We start from the raw sequence: 20,110 nt of genomic DNA, 5'->3' as shown, positions 1-20,110 counted from the left end.
CGTGCACCGGGGCAAATGTGGAGAAAGGGCAGTGAATGAGACAGACAGTGTTCCTGCTCCTGGGAGCTTACATTGTCAGAACACACAATCATTAGGTCCTTTAAGCACTGTTTTCAGAAGTATTTGCCTATTTTACTAACTGAATTTTTTATTTCTACTCCTTAAATAAGTTATGATTTGCTTTCCTTTTTTTCTTTAAAAAACAGTAAGTATAGTTGCACCGACCGACTAATTATCTTCACTGATACATATTTCATATCCACCATCATTCATATTTTGTTCCATGATCTTTTTTATTGAAAGTTCTCATTTACAAGCTAGAGGTAATTTAAATTTTTTTCAAATCTCTTCTAGATCTTTAAAAATATCTTTGTCTTCATAGTTGCTGTGCCAAGTTTACAAATAATAAAAATAAAAACACAAAAAACTAGGTTTTAGTATGCTCACTCTCTTTTGGGTGTACTATACTTATCTGTTCTGAATCTGTAATGTCTTTGTGAAACTACATTTCTTTTTGCAATGCCAAAACCGTTATGAAAAACATTGTTTTTTGCTCTCTCCTCCCAAACACCTGCACAAAACTCTGAAGCAGAGATCAAAGAGAACGCGATCTATTAGAGTGATAAGCAATGGGCCACTGTCACATCAGCACCTGCCTTTCATTACCTCTCAGAACCACAAATTGAAGAACGGAACGAGCTAGAGATTGAGACTGAGAGACACAGTCGTAGAAAGGCAGAAATAAAGGAGAAGCAAAGAAATTCAAGAGGAGAAGGAACTGAAACAAAATTCCTGGTCCTCCTACTCCTTATAGAATATGACTTGCACAATAATTAAAATAAAATATGTTCCTCTCTTACAAATGATTATGACAGCACTGCCCATATAAATGATTATGACAGCACTGCCCAGACAATTTGATCTTCTTCTGAGAGAGGCTTGTTTTCTTTGCTCTCGAATGTCAAACTATTAGAGACATGGCTTCACGTTATCCCCAGTTAGGTTTTTACTTGTACGCATTTTAGGCATTTTTCCCTCTAACACAAGCATTAATAGCTAGGCCTTATTCACTAGATGTTGTCTTCCTTATGCTTGCTTATTATTCTTTCCACATTACCTCTAACAGGGAGATTTATTTCCCTTTTTCTTTCTCTAAGCCTATCTATTATTTTCCTTTGCATAAAAATCAACATCACTTCATCCTTCAAACACTGGAGTTTAAAATTCTCCCAGTTAAGATGCTTTATATTAAAGAAGAGAAAAATCCACCAAAGAAGAGCAGATTGGTGTGACTGCAGGGGTATTGGCTCCTTTACAGGAAGCGATTATAGTAGAACCCCTGGATAACCTCAGCTGAAAGAGAAGCTGTATGGCAAAATCCTCTTTTAATCAAACAGAAGTCCTCAAATAAATACTGTAGTCCTCATTAGACTAATTTGCTAAGTTTTTCCTCTCATGCATACTTTGCCACTCCACTTAGAAAATGTACTCTATGTAATACCAAAAAAAAAAAAGAAGGAAGGAGAAGGAGGAGGAGGAAGAATTGGCACATCTTCAGGAAGGCATCAGACTAATTCACCAAAGATGCCCTGTGGCCCTAAGGAGATGTTTAGACAATGGATCTACAAGGTACACATTCTCCAACCACAGTGCACATTATAATCAGCCATCAAAGACACTGACTCTGTAAATGATTTCCTGACATTTCATAACATTAGAGAAGAAGTATATCTTTCCTTTGGGATTCACATCAGTGTTTGGTATAATTTCCTTGTAAACCCCAGATAGAAATATTCCAAAGAAGGAAATAACAAAACGAAGCCATAAATATAACAAGTGGTTTATGTTCTTAAAATAAAAATGTTTTGCTAAGATATTTTATGAAAAGCAAAGACTTTTACAGTTTTCTTGTTTTCTCTCTCGACAGCTTCCAGAATCAGAACAGGTAGGAGAGTGCACAGGCAGGCAGCTGCCACGTGACTTAAGGAGCGCCAGGAAGACTTTCCTGTACTCTGAACTCGCATTAAAAAAGGCACATCCTCAATGGTGAAGCTTTATAAGCTAAGACTAGGCTGGTGCTGGCTATCTCAAAGTAGTTACTGGAACAAACTCTGGACTCAGATTCCCTTCCTTCCTCTCTTGACTCTGTGACTTCTTAGCTATGGTGTAGTCATGGGTAAAGACTTAACCTTTATAAGCTTCAGTTTCCCCTTCCACTAAAATTTTGATAATCATATTGTCCACGTCTTTGTTACATTCTGAGTATTACATGAGATAATGCCTATTAAGCACTGACCATAACGTCTGGCCCATGGAATGTGCTCAGTAATCACTAACTACGTTCTTATTACTAGTGATTCCTCAGATCAACTCCACTCCCCTGAGGAAGGATTGGGAAATGTGACATCACAAGGCTACTGAGATCACACTGGCTAAATGTGAGATCACAGAAGATAATACTGACCAAGTCCTAGTAAACGGGTCATGATAAATTATGGTGAGGGGTAACGAAAAGCCATTTGACTCTCAAGACAATTTTATTGTACCTTCTGTAGTTTAGTTTCCTCCCCTATAAAATGGGGATAATATCAGAATCTCTCTTAGATGATTCTTGTGGGGATTACATGAGATGAGATGATGCTTACAAAGCTGTTAGAAAGCACAGGACGTGGCACACATTAAGTGCTCACTGAAAGTGAGTGGTTACCAGGTGTTTCGCTCATTACAGAGAATGATGTCATTTTCTGCTCTTTCTAGTATTGTATTTCATCCTTTTTAAGTAGCAGAGATGAGAACAGAACTTTTCCCTAGTTTCTTTCTGATAGAAGAACATCTCTCTCTCTCTCTCTCTCTCACTTCTTTATCTTTACCCCTAGAACTATCTAGGAAGGGTAAATAATGTTGCAGTACCAAGCTCCTGGATGGGTGTGTACCTGCACGTTTGAGACAGAGACTGAGAGAAAGCTCCACATAAGAGAGGAAGTATAACTTGAAATTTGGGAAAAATTAAGGAAGAGAGCAAAGGATCTCCCAGGCTGAGAGAGAACCAAGGTTCACAATTGAGTCAACACTGCAAAGCACAGACAACAGGAGAGGACTCAGGAGCAGAAAAACAGAGGTTAATCATGGGAAAGTGAAGATGTGGGAGTATGAGGAGAACTTGGGCAGGGTTAAGTTCCCCAGGGCCTGGATTAGGGGTCTCAGACAACTCTAGACTCAAAAGGTATAAACTCAAACTTCTATGTCTTACTATTTCTACAAATCACTTTCAGCTTGCTGTTTGAGCATGGAATTTTCTGGATGTTTCTGTAAGCCATAGCTATTTTCACTTTATCTGTAATCAAACCTAGATTATGTTAAAAATAGTGCAGAGAACACTCACTTCAGAGAGACCTTGGCTACAACACTTTTCTGCCTCTAACCAGACAGAAGACATTGTCGATTATTGTACATCCCCGGGCCTTAAGCTCTTCATTAGTGAAATATATCAGACTAAATGATTAATATATTCCTATCAATAACTTATCTTCTCTTAATTTTCTTCACTGGAAAGGGTTACCTGACAAAGTGAGAAGGAATATAATTTGAGAAGTAAAATGATATGATTTAAAAATACATATATAGGGGCCGGCCTGGTGGTGCAAGCGGTTAAGTGCACTCGCTCCACTGCGGTGGCCCGGGGTTCGCCGGTTTGGATCCTGGGTGTGCACTGATGCACCGCTTGTTAAGCCATGCTGTGGCGGTGTCCCATATAAAGTGGAGGAAGATGGGCACGGATGTTAGCCCAGGGCCAGTCTTCCTCAGCAAAAAAGAGGAGGATTGGCAGATGTTAGCTCAGGGGTGGTCCTCTTCACAAAAAGAAAATATATATATATATATATGTGTATATATATATATATATACACCAAACAATACATTGGGATATTGGCCTTTTAGCCTCAAATACATAATATTCAGAGATACGTCTTAACTTCCATATAAAATTAGACCATTTATACCAGAGTTTTTTAAAAATATCATTGTCAGATCCATGAAAATCTGCATATATTTTGATGGACTGTTAAGTGAGATTTCAAGTGACAGTTGCCATAGACAAAATAGAGCACATATATCAGGGCTAACTCCACATCCACCCACCTTGTTCAACAGGCTAGAGGTCATTTGTCAGAGCCTCAAGGAACTTAACACTGCAGAGAGACAGGGATTTCTTGTAACGCTTAATAATTTAAGTCATTGTCAGTTCATCCTTTTGGATCTGATATCATTTGGGAATGGTCATAAACTCCCCTTTAGTTCAGCCAGTTCCTTTTAACCTTGATATGAGCTCAGAGGCAGGAATATAATGATGTTCAATGCAAGCAACACACAGGCTGGATTCATCACTAGAGCAGATTTGGGCTGTCATACAACCTATCTATACAGCAGAGCTGCTACAACAGGCGTGCATATGACTAAATATAACATCTTATAGCATGTGACCACATGGGTTATGGACAATAATAATGGACTATAGATATGGATGATTCTATAGAAGAATGCAAATTTGTACAACTAAAATAATTTAAATATTGATATTGTTTTTTTATTTAAAAAATTAGGAATAGGATAAACATGGTTAATACTGATTTGAATAATTAAGCTGATACATTAGTATTTTCTGATATCTCAGTATTTCGCAATTTCAAATTCAATTGGCTTTCTAAACCAGTGTGAGTTACACATACATGGGATGTAGGAATCATTTCTTTCTCTGTATGGGTTGGAGGCATTCTGCACATGGACATTACACATTAGTGTCTGTTCAACTTCAGAAACAGTCCTGGCCCTGAGCAAATAGAGATTAGGAGGGATCAACTCAAAGAGCATTTTCTAATAATGCTTATATAATTCAAACAATACTAAGCAAGAGTCATAAATACACCTGAGCCACTGCTGAGAGAAGAGTGGTGAGGGGTGATAAAGCACTTAGCCATTGGGCAAACTAGGCAGTGGCCACAGAGCTTCCTATTGAAAAAGAAATAAAATGCTGGGGAAAATACAAAAAGAATGAAAAGCAAAGCATGTGACTCAATGAGGTACAACCCATGGCTACAGAGAATATTTGAAGAGATATCTTGTCAATCAATGTGTAAAGCACAAACTCAAAACTCCCTATGTTTAATATAAGACTTGCAAGTAGTTTGCATGTGTAAAATTCATTGAACAATGTAAAATAAAAAAACTCATGTTTTTATGTTTCTGCAATTTCACTATTTTACATGGTGTCCCGATTAATGTATCAAGGAATCTCTTAGTCACATGACTTGAGATGCTGGTGCTGGAGTTTATGAAGCATTCCTTTGATCATTTAAAGTGATCCACTTGGCCAAATTTCAGTATTTGGTCTTCAGAAATAAACCACAATTTCATCTTAGGTTTTCATTTAATTAAATTTGTTGCTGACATTATTGCCCAAATTGTGAACACCTATATTAAATTTTTGAAGTTCAGAGAGGTGCAATTTATGCGTGTGTCCGATAACACTCTGATGGTGTATTTCTCTCTCTGTCTGCCTCTGGCAATGGCTGTAAGGTCAATTTCAGTTTTAAGTTTGGAATGTAGTTGAGAAGCAGGATTCTGAGAGGATTTTGAAATCACAACTTAGACTTGGCAAAGAGAGTCCTAACATTTTCTATACAAACAAATGAAATGCCAGAGCAGACTCTCAATGTCAGAGCTTTTGAAAGAAATCTGGTTTGGCTTAACCGGAGTTAGCTGTGTGTGCTGAGACACTCTGACCTAGAAACAAAATGCTCTCTACAAATAATCAGTGAAGTTGAAGGGAAATTAAAATGATTTTTAGTGGTCGACCTTAGTTGCATACTAGACAATCAACAGAAGATAATTATTATCTGAGCATAGATTGTGGAATAATGACCATTGCTAGCACGAAGTTGCCAAGTAATTTCAGATTTATTTAGTTATTTAAACATGGAATCATACGAGGCAAAAACTGGAAAAGATACTAGAAATCATAGCCCATTGCAGCAATATTTTAGATGAGAAACTCAGGCTTATTTCCAGTAACACCCTTGAATTATATATATCTGCATTTTTAGAATCATAAAATTTTTTTAAATTTTTTCAAATTCATTTTTTAAAATTCATTCATTTTTTAAAATTCATTTTTAAAATTAAAGTATAATTTACATACCATAAAATTCACTCTCTTTAGTATACAGTTCTATAAGTTTTGACAAATGCGATAGTTGAGTAATCACTAGCACATTCAAGATATAGAACAGTCCCAACACTTCCCCAAATTCCTCTGAGCATTTTTGTAATCAGCCTCTCTCCCATCTCCAGGTCCTGAAAACCACTGATCTCTTTTCTATTTCTATAGCTTTGCCACAGAACCCACATTTTAATAGCAGGAAAATTGCACCTGTCTATTTTTCAGGATGTTTGAAGGAAATAGCATTATAAAATACTCCTTATGCATTGTAAGGCAGTTTCCTAAACGTGAACAAGCAATACTGAAGACTGCTCCATTTATTTCCTACTGGAATAGTAACTCCTCCCTGCCATGCATCCAGACCCAGGGTTGGCAAAGGGCATTTGAGTCCTCTTGGCAGAGTAATTTGATTCCCTTTCAAACTAATACTCTAAATATTTACTCAACACTTTTTAGAGAAGCCTAGCACCTGGTTGAATGCCAAGGCAGAAAACAAGGATTCTGGAAGACAGTACCCTTACTTCTTGCATAATCCACTTAGCCAAACAAACACACAGCAATTAACCAACAGCTCTTGGAGCACACAAGTTTTGCTGTGAGCGGAATGGACAAGAGCTTCTTCTCGTCTCCTCCAGGCAGCTTAACCAAGAAGTCCTTTTAATACATCCAGTAGTCTCTTTCGGAAGAATTCTGATAAATACAATTTTCTTCTTTGCTTTACACTTTCAGGGATGTTTTACTGCTTAGTGTCCCAAGCTATTGCCAATCTGACCTCTGTCTTTTTTCTACCATGTGTCATCTCTACACCTCACCTGAAGAGCTCAACAAGCCATCATGCTCCTCCTGAGACCTCAGGAGTCTCATCCTCTCCCCTAACTCCCACAGTACCCTGGGGAGTTGACCCGTTGTGTGGGAGAAAAGTGCCCCCAATGCCGGTTACTAAGGAGCAGAGCAGTGGGAAGAATGCTGCTGTATTTCTTAAAACCAGCATTGAAATCTGAATTAAGTTTTCCTATAGAAACAGAGGTTAAATCTTGGTTAGATTTTTCTACTCTAATGGTCTAACACATTCAGATCTTTTTCGTTTCTTCCTTCCTTCCTTCATCTATGTTTGAGGTACGGTGCTCATCACTGGATACATTCTTTCCTGTCAGAGAGCCCAGATTAAGTGAGGTTAAATTAGCTTCTGTGAGCTGATCTAAGACCCTATCACACTTTGTTAAATCACTTCTTGTGGAAAATGTGACTCATTTAAGTTCCAAACAGTAGATTTACAAATAAACTTTGGTAATCCCAAAACCATTTATCAATTTTGAGTTGCTTGCATATCAGATATGAACAACTAGTTCTCTATTAATCATTAATATTTTTCCTTCTTGTTAAATTGAAGTACCATTAATTTAAATGGTGTGAGGGAGGGAAAAGCCTGATTGCTATCACCGAGTTTTGGATTTAAGAAATTCTCTTTTCCCTTGCTGCAGATATGGGCCACATGAGATTTAACAAAAAGAAATAAAACCCAACTATTAAACTCATCTTGTTTGCTTCTTCTTTCCCCACAAATTAGAAATGGAAGCTTGTCATCAATGTTGCATGATTGGTCACATATTAATATTCAGTGTCTAATGACTGGCATGTGATAAATCTCTCATTAAAATATTCATGAATAATCAGATTAAATGTCACATCTCCAAAGAAAGATCATCTGATCAGGGGTAACATCAGTTAATTTCTTTATTTGTTTGTAGAGCACTATTAGAGTGAAAGCAATCAGTACGAAAAACCTCTCTATTGATGTGTGAATTACATATAAATTATGTGTTGCCTTGTACTTGGAATGGCAGAGAAAAATCAGAAAATGCCATTTCCTCCATTTTTAAGAAAAATGGATGGGATCAGTTTTCATTAACACTCTAATAATTTTTTTCCACCAATATGCTACTTCTGTGTTGATTGTCAGAACTCTTCCAAGTGAGAATTAAGAGCCAGAACTCTGATTTTCAGAATGATTTGAGAATAAGACACTCTGGGCAATCAAATATTTTGGTTACAAGAGAATTGCATTACCATAATCTTGTATTGAGCAGCTAATTTCATTAAAAGTCTTTGTACTTAATTTGGCAAATATGTACCAACACATACTAGGGGAGAACTGAAGTAAAAGGGATACGGTTAGGTGGTATAAAGCTGGAGTTGGTGTCTTGAAAAAATACATCTTGCCCTCTTTCAAGGAGAGCTAAAAGTGCCCAGAATTGGCCCATGAGGCACTCTCAGTACTGGGTCAATCACATTGTAGCCACCATGCCAGAAGGCAAAGGGAGAAAGGCTGACATCTCTTTTTGAGGGGACTCAAAAACTAAACCTACTGACTCCCTACACATCATACATAACTTTCTAATACAACATCTTTGTATCTATTTTATAATCAAAATTTTATATTCATTTGTCCCTAAAGGTTACTGATAACAAAATCTGCATGCTGTGCAGATAATAACAGCATTTTTATGTGCAATTTATTACGGAATTATATGATAGCCTATCATGTAGCTTGTGATTAACTCCACACCAACATTAAAACCATATGGTATCCTATCCATTTAAGAAACAAAGCTATCTCCTCAATGTCATTTATTGTAGGTTAATTTATGATATGGCAGACATGCTATAGAAGAACACTACCTTTTTTCAGATGTAGAATGGTTTAGCGAATAGAAATGCATTAACCTTGTTAATTTTCACCCTCATTCCATCCAATACACAATGGCTCTAGGGCCAAAAGGTATCTGCCATCAAAACTTCACACTTGAGAGTTCTTGAAGTATTTGGTAGACCTTGAGTTTAGAAATGCATCTAGTCTTAAAAGTATAATCTACCAGGGTGGACACACATAAACATTCTCAGGATTGGATGCCCCCCACTGGGAAGAGAAAAGTATTCATATTGTAAAACCAGAGGCCAACAGTTTATTGAAAAGAGGACAAAGTAAAAAAAGACAGTTTCCTTTTATTTCTGAATGTCTACCTTTTTATTTTCATGATATTGTCTGGCGGAAATCTTTCATTCTCTCAATTCAGTTACTTCTTTCAATATTGTTTATTTTTCATATTTTGCGCATGTGATTTTCCTATGTGTATAGTCACTTAAATGACCATATCATTTACAAATCAGCTCACTCAAGTTGCTAATTCATGTAAATAATACACTTTTGAATACAAATCCAGAGTCTTGTTAAATTCTAACATGGTTATATCTTTGTCATAGATTATCATTTTAAATTTTTCATGACTACATGATTGCTTGTAATTTTATATTCTTTAATTACATTTAAAAATAATACATCCTATCTAAATACAGGCCAACATTTACTGACAGTTTTTGCAAATTTCAGATAAATAGGCAAAGATTTTTAAAAAGACTTTGGATTACAAGTATTATCTTACATTATAGTGAAGATCTTATTTTTTTCATTTTTGTCCAGAACTTGTTGTTGATTTTCAAATAATTAACTTAAAATACTCATTGTATATTCACTGTGCATTATATCTCAATAGTTTTAATATTAAAATCAGATCTTTCAGAACACATGACCAAGGTTTCTCAAGTCTGAATAGCAATTTAAATTCTCAGTTTTTCCAATCTTGCTATCATTGGATGCAAATATAGAGACATTTTATATTTAGTTCTGAAAGTTACGTTAGCTGCACTATGTTGCTCATGTATTTTTAAGATCATATTCTCCTAAATGTAAAATAAGAAAACTGTACATGAAAAGAAAATTGCAATTTATTTTTTTATTTCGAAGCTTGAAATCTCTTAAGAAAGAAAAACATGACCTCTAAGAATCCACTTAGGTTTCCTGATTCAGCCATTCTTTCCAATTTAGATAATCAAACTCTTTCATTTGTCATTTGATGGAAATGAAGCACATAGAGATATAGTGACATGTCTATGGTCACCTCTGTGAGACCAAAGCCGAGTCTGTCTTATTTGCAGAATATGGCTTTTCCTAGAAGTGGCCCTGACACATAGGAAGCACATCATACATATCGTTTGAGTAAATAATAGAGTATTTATAAACAAGTGATTATACATGAAATTTTAAAAGTATTTCCTGAAATCTTTTGGGCAGGCTTTAAATAATAGACTACATGTAAAGTTTTGAAAATTTGTAGTTGGTGGAACAACGGCACAAGAGAGTATTGATTGACTTATTTAAACTTGGAGATTGGTCAAGCGAGTATGTATGTAAATGAGAGATTCTTAACAGCTACCAGCCAGTATGTAGTTCATCGTGAGGAATTTATGAATTGTCTCAATGTTAATAAACCACATACTAAAAATGATCCAATAAGGTGCCACATGACTACATACAGGATCTGATCCCTTTCAGAACTCTTGCTTTAAGAAAGATATTGCAACCTAGAGATGAGCAACAAGAATTTCAAGGAGACTAGAAACTTTCTCTTGTAAAGAACAAATGAAGAAAGTGTCATCATTTAGTGTGGTTGATAAATACACTTTAAAGAAAGCATTTGGTGTTTATCAAGTACTCAAAATGCTGTCAGGTAGAAGAGGGTGCAGGCTTATCTTGGAGCAGAACTCAGAGCAATGGAAGAGTCACATGGAGGTAGATTTCAGCTCAGTGCCAAATGCACTCCCATAATAAGAAATGCCCACAAATAAAATAGGTTCCAAACATCTATGATTCTGGTGGAATTACTTTCTGAAAATATGAATTTCATCCTCTTCAAATTCTTCCAATGTGACTGATTTACTTTGACCATTTCCAATTCTTGCTTTCCTTTCAATGCAGTCTAAAAATTCATATTTGAGAACACAGTATTCCATGCATTAGGTGGGTGAATTTATTCTATGAAATAAAATTTCTCAGCTATCCAATGTCTAACCCTCCTTAAAATATGAAGAAGTCTAACATAATACAAAGTTTATTTCTCCCTAATGAATTCATCATCTCACCATTTCTTATGTTAACAATTGATGGCAGTTTATGCATGAGACATTTTCAAAAAATAAGGTTTTGATTTGCTTTGGCCACTATTACTCATGAGCAGTGTGTAATAAAGATTTTGAATTTTTCTAGTAACAAATAACTTGCCAAAAGGAAATTATTTTTTATACTGCCTATTTTATAGTTCCAATAACTAGTAACAACTCAATAAATATATTTTTGATGATGATTCTCAGAGTCAATAGAAATTTTAGATAATCAAGGGGGAAATAGTCCCTTGCAAGAAATCATATGCCATAGCAGTCTTTGGTGTAAAATATTCCATTATTTAAAATATTTTACATACTAACATAGACAAATACTATCAAAATGATACACCTAGGGAAACCATTCAACTGCTCTGTTCTACATTTTAAAATATACTATATATTTTTGATAAAGCAATAGCATTTTAACTTTATTTTGAGAAATCACATTTAAAGAAGAGACAAATTTTAACTTCCTATGAGTTTTAGTAGGGGTATCATTAAAAATATTTGAAATATGACAAAGATACTAAATCTGTCACACTTGCATTAGCCCCCAAGTTTCCAGATTGCGTGAATTTCCCAGTGTGGTTGACCCAGAGGGAGAGAGATAACTCAAGGGAGGAGACTTGGGACAGCAGCTATTTGCCAGCCAGTGCAAAATTGCATGCAACATGAAGTGTATGACATGCATCTCATCATTTTTCAGGAAGTACATTTCCAAATTATGTTCAATATGCAGATAGATAACATCAGTCAAGAGCATGAATCATGACATCCAAGATATGAAAATAGTTGAAATGAAGTAAGGATTGTTTTGGAAGACTAGAACTAGAAGGTTATCTCATAAGTATGTAAAAGTTTGAGGCCACACTCATTGCATATACTTATTTCTTTACAATGAATTGGGTAGAATACAGAGTAAGTTGTCATGAGTCTCCATTTCCCCTTCATAAATCATAGCCCTCAAGCAGTGTGCCAATATCGTTCTGGAAGTGCTTGTTAGTGCCCTGGTTCTGATCCTCTGATCTGGTCTGCGTGGGATAACTGGTTCTGCTTTGCTCATGTGCTTGCTTCAAGTAAAGTCTTTAAATACTGACCTGTTAATTTGACAGGGATGTGTTTGTTCCCTCCAATGTGCTCTAAGGTTTTGATGGGACAACCTGGTACTCTGGCTCTTGAGTTATCTAATGCCATACTCTAGATCTATAAGCAACTTACCTTCCCTTGAGAGACCAATATTGCCTGCACGCTGAGAAAATGAGAGTGCTTTGAAGCCCATTTCAGTCTAAGAATTACTTCTTGCTTAAAAGTGGAAAAAGATATCTCATGTGCACAAGCATTTCCACATAACACTACCAAACATCCCTTTGGAAAAACTGGATACAAATGTTATTGTATAATCAATCACACATACATATGTAAACACCTGCTCACTCATAAACACACATAATTAGTGTATACTTAATGTATGGCTTTCCCAAACCAAACAGAGCAACAAAACTGAAGAATTAAATTTAAATTTAAATTTAAAACCAACTAATTCTCATAAAAGAAGGAAATAGTAGACATAGTTCATTTTGCCCTTTACAGTGCTTCATAGAGCTGAAAACAGTCTTCTATATTTTAAAATGCATTTATATTCCAGATTTTTTTAAACCTTTTGAACCTAAATAGTGAAGTTGGTGAGAAGAATATTATAACTGTGATTCAAACCATGATCTGAGACATTAACAATGTCCTAAAATAACAGGTCACAGAAAGCACTCTATAAAGATCATTGTATATAATTTTTAAGTTTCCTGGCTTAAATTCAAATTTTACTCTGAATATTAGCTAAGTCAGCTTTTGTTGAAGTTTTTAGAGAATTAGACACTATAGGAGAATGATATGAAGAAGTCACATAGTGTATCTTTGTAAACTTTGGTTTCACAGTCTTTTGCTCATTCTTTTAATCCTGACCAATGAAGCACTTTTTTCCTAGTTATGGTACAAAATTGCTTTCTTTAGCATAATCAATCAGCTCTTGATCAACTATTCAGTTAACATGAAGTGATATGCATTTTCATACATAATGCATAAAAATACCAAGCAGTCGATTTAGGAGGAGCCTGGAATTGCAAAACAAGCAGGGACTTGTGGTATTAGAGATGACTTGAAAGATTTAGGACCACAGAGTGACCTTCATTGTTAACCTGTAAGGTTAGAACTAGCATGTTGTTACAGTTTAAATGAGATAATACATAGAGAGCACCATAGCACTCGAAACACAGACACGCAATGAACTGAGCTATGCTAATATTAAACTTTTATTTTAATGAGGATACTAAGAAAGAAAAGCATTTCATTTTTTTAATTTTAATTTTTTTGTATCTCTTTGATCTAGTCTTTAATCCATGATGAGTTTATTTTTGTATATGCTATAAAGAGTGAATAGAACGCTCCCTACTGCCCAACCCTTGCCAGTTGTCCATTTACGATTCAGTAAATAATTATGTTTTACAAGTTTGGATGCCTATTTTAGCTATTAAAATATATAATTTGGTCCCATTCTTGGAGCGCTATTTTGTTCCACACAATTGCATTTCTATTTTCGTGACACTCCTTACTGCTTTCTTTAGTGCTGGTTTTACACACTTGAACTCATAGTAGGAAAGTTCCCCCTCTTCCTCTTTCTTTCACTGTATTGCTTATTCTTACATATTCTTAACGTATAGATGTTAGAATCTTTTTTCTTTGTTTCCTGCAAAAATTCTAGTCGGGATTTTTTTTAATTCAATTCAGTCAATAAATTAATGAGCCTCATTGACATTTATAACATATATAATATACAACATTCTCAATAACATACGTAGTATATTTATACATGTATACTTGTATACAAAGAGTATACATGCACCCTTTTCAAACTTCTTGAATGCATTTACTTAGACCTCATTTTTGAAAACTGGTCCCCAGATCTTTGCTTATACTAGCTTATTTGGTGGAGTGTTCTTCCTTTCACCCTAACTATCCATTTTTTCTGTACGTAATTCCCAGGCAGTATCACTAGGGAGAAACGTCAAGAAGTACTTTCCACCCTAGGGATTCATAATCCCTTCCTCCCACTTCATGTTACAATGTAGTATTCAAAGAGTAAAATGCCCATCACACTACAATAAAATTGCTGTTTGTTTTCCTTTAGTTTACACGTTCCTTGATGAAAGAACCTTTGATTCTTATACTTCAAGTCCCTAGCAAAGTTCCTAGCATACTCTAGGTGTCTGGTAAATCTCTGAGAAAACGTGATAAGAAAAATGTGTAACTAAAAGCAAAAAAAATTAGTGCTTAAATTTTTAGGCTTTGTAAAGAGAAAAGTGTCTGGCATGTCATTTAGAAAATTTGTCTTTGGCTGTTATTTTAGTAGTCTGGTGTTTTATCTATAATAGTAGTTACAGATTATAGTTTTGTGAAAATTGTTTAAATGAATTTTTGGAGAAGATGTTCTTAAAGTGATCTCAAAAAAAGAGCCTCTAGGGGTTGTGACAAGTGTGAATTTATATTTTTAAGTGTCATATTTTAAAAGAATTTATATTTGCGATTGGATGCATGTATATGTGTGTATATATATTTTTAAGAGAAAATCTATACATTACTTAGGTTCTCAAACGCACTTATGATCCAGAAAACTGAACACCTTATAGATTTTGCCAAAAGAATTGCTAGATGCTTCAGTTGAGTAATGCTTATGAAGCCTCCTTCACAAATCTTAGATCTTGCTAGAGTTTTAATATTAGTATGATTACTTTTAATGCAATCTTTGATTTTTTTCATGAAGGTCATCAATAATTATTGCATTCTTGGAAAAACATAAGAATAACACAAAATTAATAATGATAATGAAATCTCAATATATTCCACATTTATTTATATTCCTCCTCAACATTTTAAAAATATTGATGGGGAATACAAATGAACATTGAAGACATTGATATTTCATTATCAATATTAATTTTTTTATAGGTACATAATCATACACTTACTATACTACAAAATATTCATTTATACACAATTCTTTCTTATCAAGATTAAAGTAAAATTAGTATCTCTAAGTCAACACATTTGATAATAGAATTAGAGTGTTTCAACTTACATGTTAAAGTATATTGAATTTACTCATTAAATTTTTTAAATTTGTTTTTATTATTTATAGGCACCCATAAGTTGACCTTTCAGAGCAGAATAATAGATATAATGAGTTGACTTGCAAACCAATGCTTTTTATTTTTTTTAAGTCTATACCATTAATTATGATTTTGGATATCTTACAACAAAAATATTTGCTTAGAAACAGGATGCAATACAACTTTGTTTTAATACATAACTGAGCATTTTTAGGAAGCAAAAATTCATTATTATTCATGTTTTTTTATGGTTAATATCTACTGCCTTTAGATATGGCAGTTCATTTGTTTTGTGCTTTGTGTGTGTGCATGCTACTGCTTCAATTAGATAGAGTATTACAAGTTTGGAGCTCTAAAATGGGAATTTGAACAAAAAAACAATGTATATCTTTCAGAATAAATGAGAAATGATTCATCCACTTCCCATCTAGTGTATGGAAGATAAATAGCCTCTCATCATTTAATATGTAGCTCATGAGATATGTATTGTGAATGTGGCACTGCAGCTAATAAGATAGGGTTATTTTGCAGTTTCCAGTTCCCAGTAGCATCCCAGCTTTTGTGGGTACAATGAGAATAAATTACTCCTTTGTAGGAGAATTCATTACCAGTAGCTGATAGTTCATGGCTGAATTACTTATGGGAATTATTGAAACCATATTTTTCTGAAATAAAAAAAGAATGATCTTTTCAAAACCAACATTTGCTAGCATATTAACAACAAAATAAGTGTTTGGAATATTTACTCCCTCATATGCCAATCTTCCCTTTCTATTGCATTTTGGAATTTTTTAAAAAGTGCCTTCTTTAATTTGAAAGAAAATATTGCTTAACTTGCTAAGAACTTGTTCAAACACATAGAATTTGCAACTCAGACCAATAATAGGCGATTAATTTGAAAACAAATATTGGGATTCAAATTATAAGCCCATGTTTTATGTTATAAACACTCTGATATCTTGGTCACTGTTTTTCAAGTTTAATTTTTTGGGTTATTCTAGGTCATTCATTTCTGGCCCCATAACTTGAAATTTTTACTTATCTTTTTCTAAGTATTCTTTTCCAATACCCTATGTTCTTTCTGCATCTGTACTCCCGCCAAATTGTTTCAGCTTCTTCCTCATTTCCCGTCCTTTTTTTCCTTCAGAGAGTCCTGTATCTATCCTCCTTCACCATCTTATTAACAGTAAAGCATTGCTCCCTGAGACTCCTTTCTCCTTTTATCATATGTGGCAATCTTCTGAGTGATGAATTTCAAATTCAATACTGTCTATAATATTCAAAGCAGACTCATAATTAACATAAATCAAAATATGTTCTGATAAGCTTCTTTTATGAATATATTTGGAAACCTATTAAAATGACTCAGCACTTTGCATAACTATTTAATCTTGTCTTTGCTATTTGTTTTATGCAATTTGTATTTTATTCTCTTCAAGAGTTAAATGAGTTATAAGATATATTTAATAACGTAAGCATATGTATTATTAAATAATGGCAAAGAAATTTTTATTATTTCAAAGGATAAAAACAAGAGGCTATTGGAGATATAGTCTATGTTCATGGGTTGGAAGAGTCAATATTGTTAAATGTCAATTCTTCTTACATTGATCTATATATTTGACACAATTCCAATAAAAATTCAAGCAAGTTATCCTGTAGATATTGACAAATTATTTCTAAAATTTATAGTGAAAGGAAAAAACACATAGAATAGTCAACACAATACTGAAGAAAAGAACAAAGTTGGAGGACTCATACTACTAGATTTCAAGACATTGTGTAAAGCTACAGTAATCAAGACGGTGACTGATGCATAGATCAATGGCACAGAATAGGAAACCCAGAAATAAATCCACACAATCAATTAATCTTTGACAAAGGCAATTCAATAGAGAAAGGATAATATTTGTCCTTTGTTGAAAGGTAGAGAAAAAATAGTGCTAGATGTTGATATGCAAAAATAATAATAATAATAACATAGACACAGATGGTACATCTTACACAAAAAGCTAACTCAAGATGGATTATAGATCTAAATGTAAAGTGAAAAACCATAAGCCACTTAGAAAAAAACCTAAGAGAAAATTGATGTGTCCTTGGATATGGAGTGAGTTTTTAGATACAACACAAGAAGCATGATCCATGAAAAAAATTGATAAGTTGGACTTTATTAAAAATTTAAAAGTCTGCTTTTCAAAAGACACTATTAAGAGAACTAAAAGGCAAAGCACAGACTGAGAAAATCTTTGCAAGACATATCTTATAATGTAATTGTATCAAAATAAACAAAGAACTCTTAAAACTCAGGAATAAGAAAACAACCCAATTAATAAATGGGCAGAATATCTGTACAGACACTTTATCAAAGAGGGTATACAGATGACAATTAAGTACATATGGAAAAATGCTTAATATCATTTGTTATTTTATATATACACACACACACACACACACCCTGCCCATGAATGTTTATAGCAGCTTTATTCATAATTAGCAAAAACTCGAAGCAACCAAGATGTTCTTCAATAGGTGAATGAATGAACAAACTGTAACACAACCGAACAACAGATAAAAGAAAATACGCTAACAAGCCATGCGAAGACATAGATGAATCTTAAAAGCATATTGCTAAGCAAAATAAGCCAGTCTGAGAAGGCTACATGATTTATGCTTCCATTTATATGACATTCTGGAAAAGACAAAACTATGAACAGATCTGTGGTTGACAGGGATTTAGGGGAAACTGGAACAGGTAAAACATAGGAAATTTTTTCACTGAAATTCAATAATTTCAGTGAAATTATTCTGTATGATACCAAAATGGTGAATATATGACACTACACATTTGTCAAAATCCATAGAACTTGACAAAAGAAAGAATTAACTTTAATATATGCAAATTTAAAAAATATTTAGGAAGTCAGGGAATCACAGGATGGAGTAGAGAACGTGCTAAGATAATCTAACTAATGAAAATGTATGAAACAACCTCATTGATGTGGGAGTATGGGGGAAAGATGCTGACCCAGACAAGTTTAGAAATAAGCTGAGTCTGTAAAACAAAAGTTAAAAGGAACAGCACATAAATGCTGTACTCTAGTTGATAAAGTTATTCCTCATGCAAGTATGGATTAACAACTCTGAAACTCTATGAATGTGTACTGGAATTGAACAATTAATTAAATGGATGGAGAACAGTGGGATCTAGGTTTCTTACTGTTGGGGTGGGAATTCACAGAAAAGTAAGGGTAGTAGGCTGGCATGATTGATGTGGCAATGGATTATAGATGGAAACATCAGTACTAACCCATAGTTAGTTTCACCTAGATACAGATGGATAGCTATAGATACAGATATTTATAGATACGCATATATACTACAGTTAGTATACACACATATTCTCTTGCTCTGTCAGCTGAGAGGGTCTAGAAGCAATGACATTCCAGTATCAATGAGCATACATAGCACCCAGATCTTGATTTCTAGTACCATTCTTCAATAAAAAGAACCAGGATTCCTTAGAGAAGTGGTTGATTCTAAGACTGCGGCAAAAGATATATAAGATGAGCCTGATGTATCTTGTAGTGACAGAAAGTAAGGAAGTGTTTTAAAATACCTTGCAATGATGAGGGTATGTCAGAAGGACACAGGACAACTGAAAGAGCTCCCAGTGGCCAAAGCTGGAACAATTTGAGCAACAAAATAAATAAAGCAGAATTAGATTATAACCCAAAGTATAAAATCAATGTTCACGTGTCCACACAGATATAAATAAAAGATTGATTACATAAATATGGAGACTAGACAATCTCCCAGGCAGAATAATTCCAAATAATTTATGTTAATACTGTGCCCTCAAAGAAGTAGGACATAATTCCCCACTCCTTAAACATGAGCTGCATGTACTGACTTCTTTCCAAAGAGTATAGTATGGAAAGGGTCTACTCTACAGTGGAAAAACCAAACACACCCTACTCCTCAGCTAGGTAATTAAGACTAACATCAACAGTGATAAATGATCTTGATAGTGTGTACCCTAGGTATAATGTGATGAGAATGGCACTATACTTGTGTAGTATTCCTCTCCAAAACCCATAATGCCAGTCTAATCATGAGAAAAACATCAGACCAATCCCAGATGATGGACATTCTACAAAATACCTGACCAGAGCTCCCTAAAACTGTCAAGGTCATCAAAAATAAGTTAAGTCTGAGAAACTGTCAAGACAGAAGAATACCAAGGAGGCCTAATAACTAAATGTAATAGGTAAACGATAAAGGATCCTGGAACAGAAAATGAATTAGGTAAAACCTAAGGAAATCTGAAAAAAAAATTGGACTTAATAATAATATATTAATACTGGTTTTTTAAATTGTGACAAATGTTAACACACTAAGGTAAGGTGTTTATAATAGATGAAATTAGTCGTTGGTTATATGGGAAATGGGATCCCTCTGTACTATCTTCACAACTTTTCTATAAATCTAGTCTATTCTAAAATAAAAAGTTTAATTTTTAAAAAGAGGTTGTATAACCTTATATTGGCATATAACAAAATGGGGGGAGAGGACGCGGTTCTCTGTCACTGTGCTTTCTTAAATTTCACTCTTTTGTGCCATTTGTCACTTATAGGAAACTAGTCAAAGTTGAGATCACTAAGATGGATATATGTTCCAGTTCAATGTGGCTAAATGAAAAAAGCTCTAAAAGTAAAAAGAAAAAGAAGATGACACA

This window comes from Ceratotherium simum, chromosome 1 (assembly GCF_057802395.1).
Source record: "Ceratotherium simum simum isolate JZ-2026a chromosome 1, ASM5780239v1, whole genome shotgun sequence".
NCBI classification, from domain to species: Eukaryota; Metazoa; Chordata; class Mammalia; order Perissodactyla; family Rhinocerotidae; genus Ceratotherium; species Ceratotherium simum.
This window is presented reverse-complemented; position numbering follows the sequence as displayed.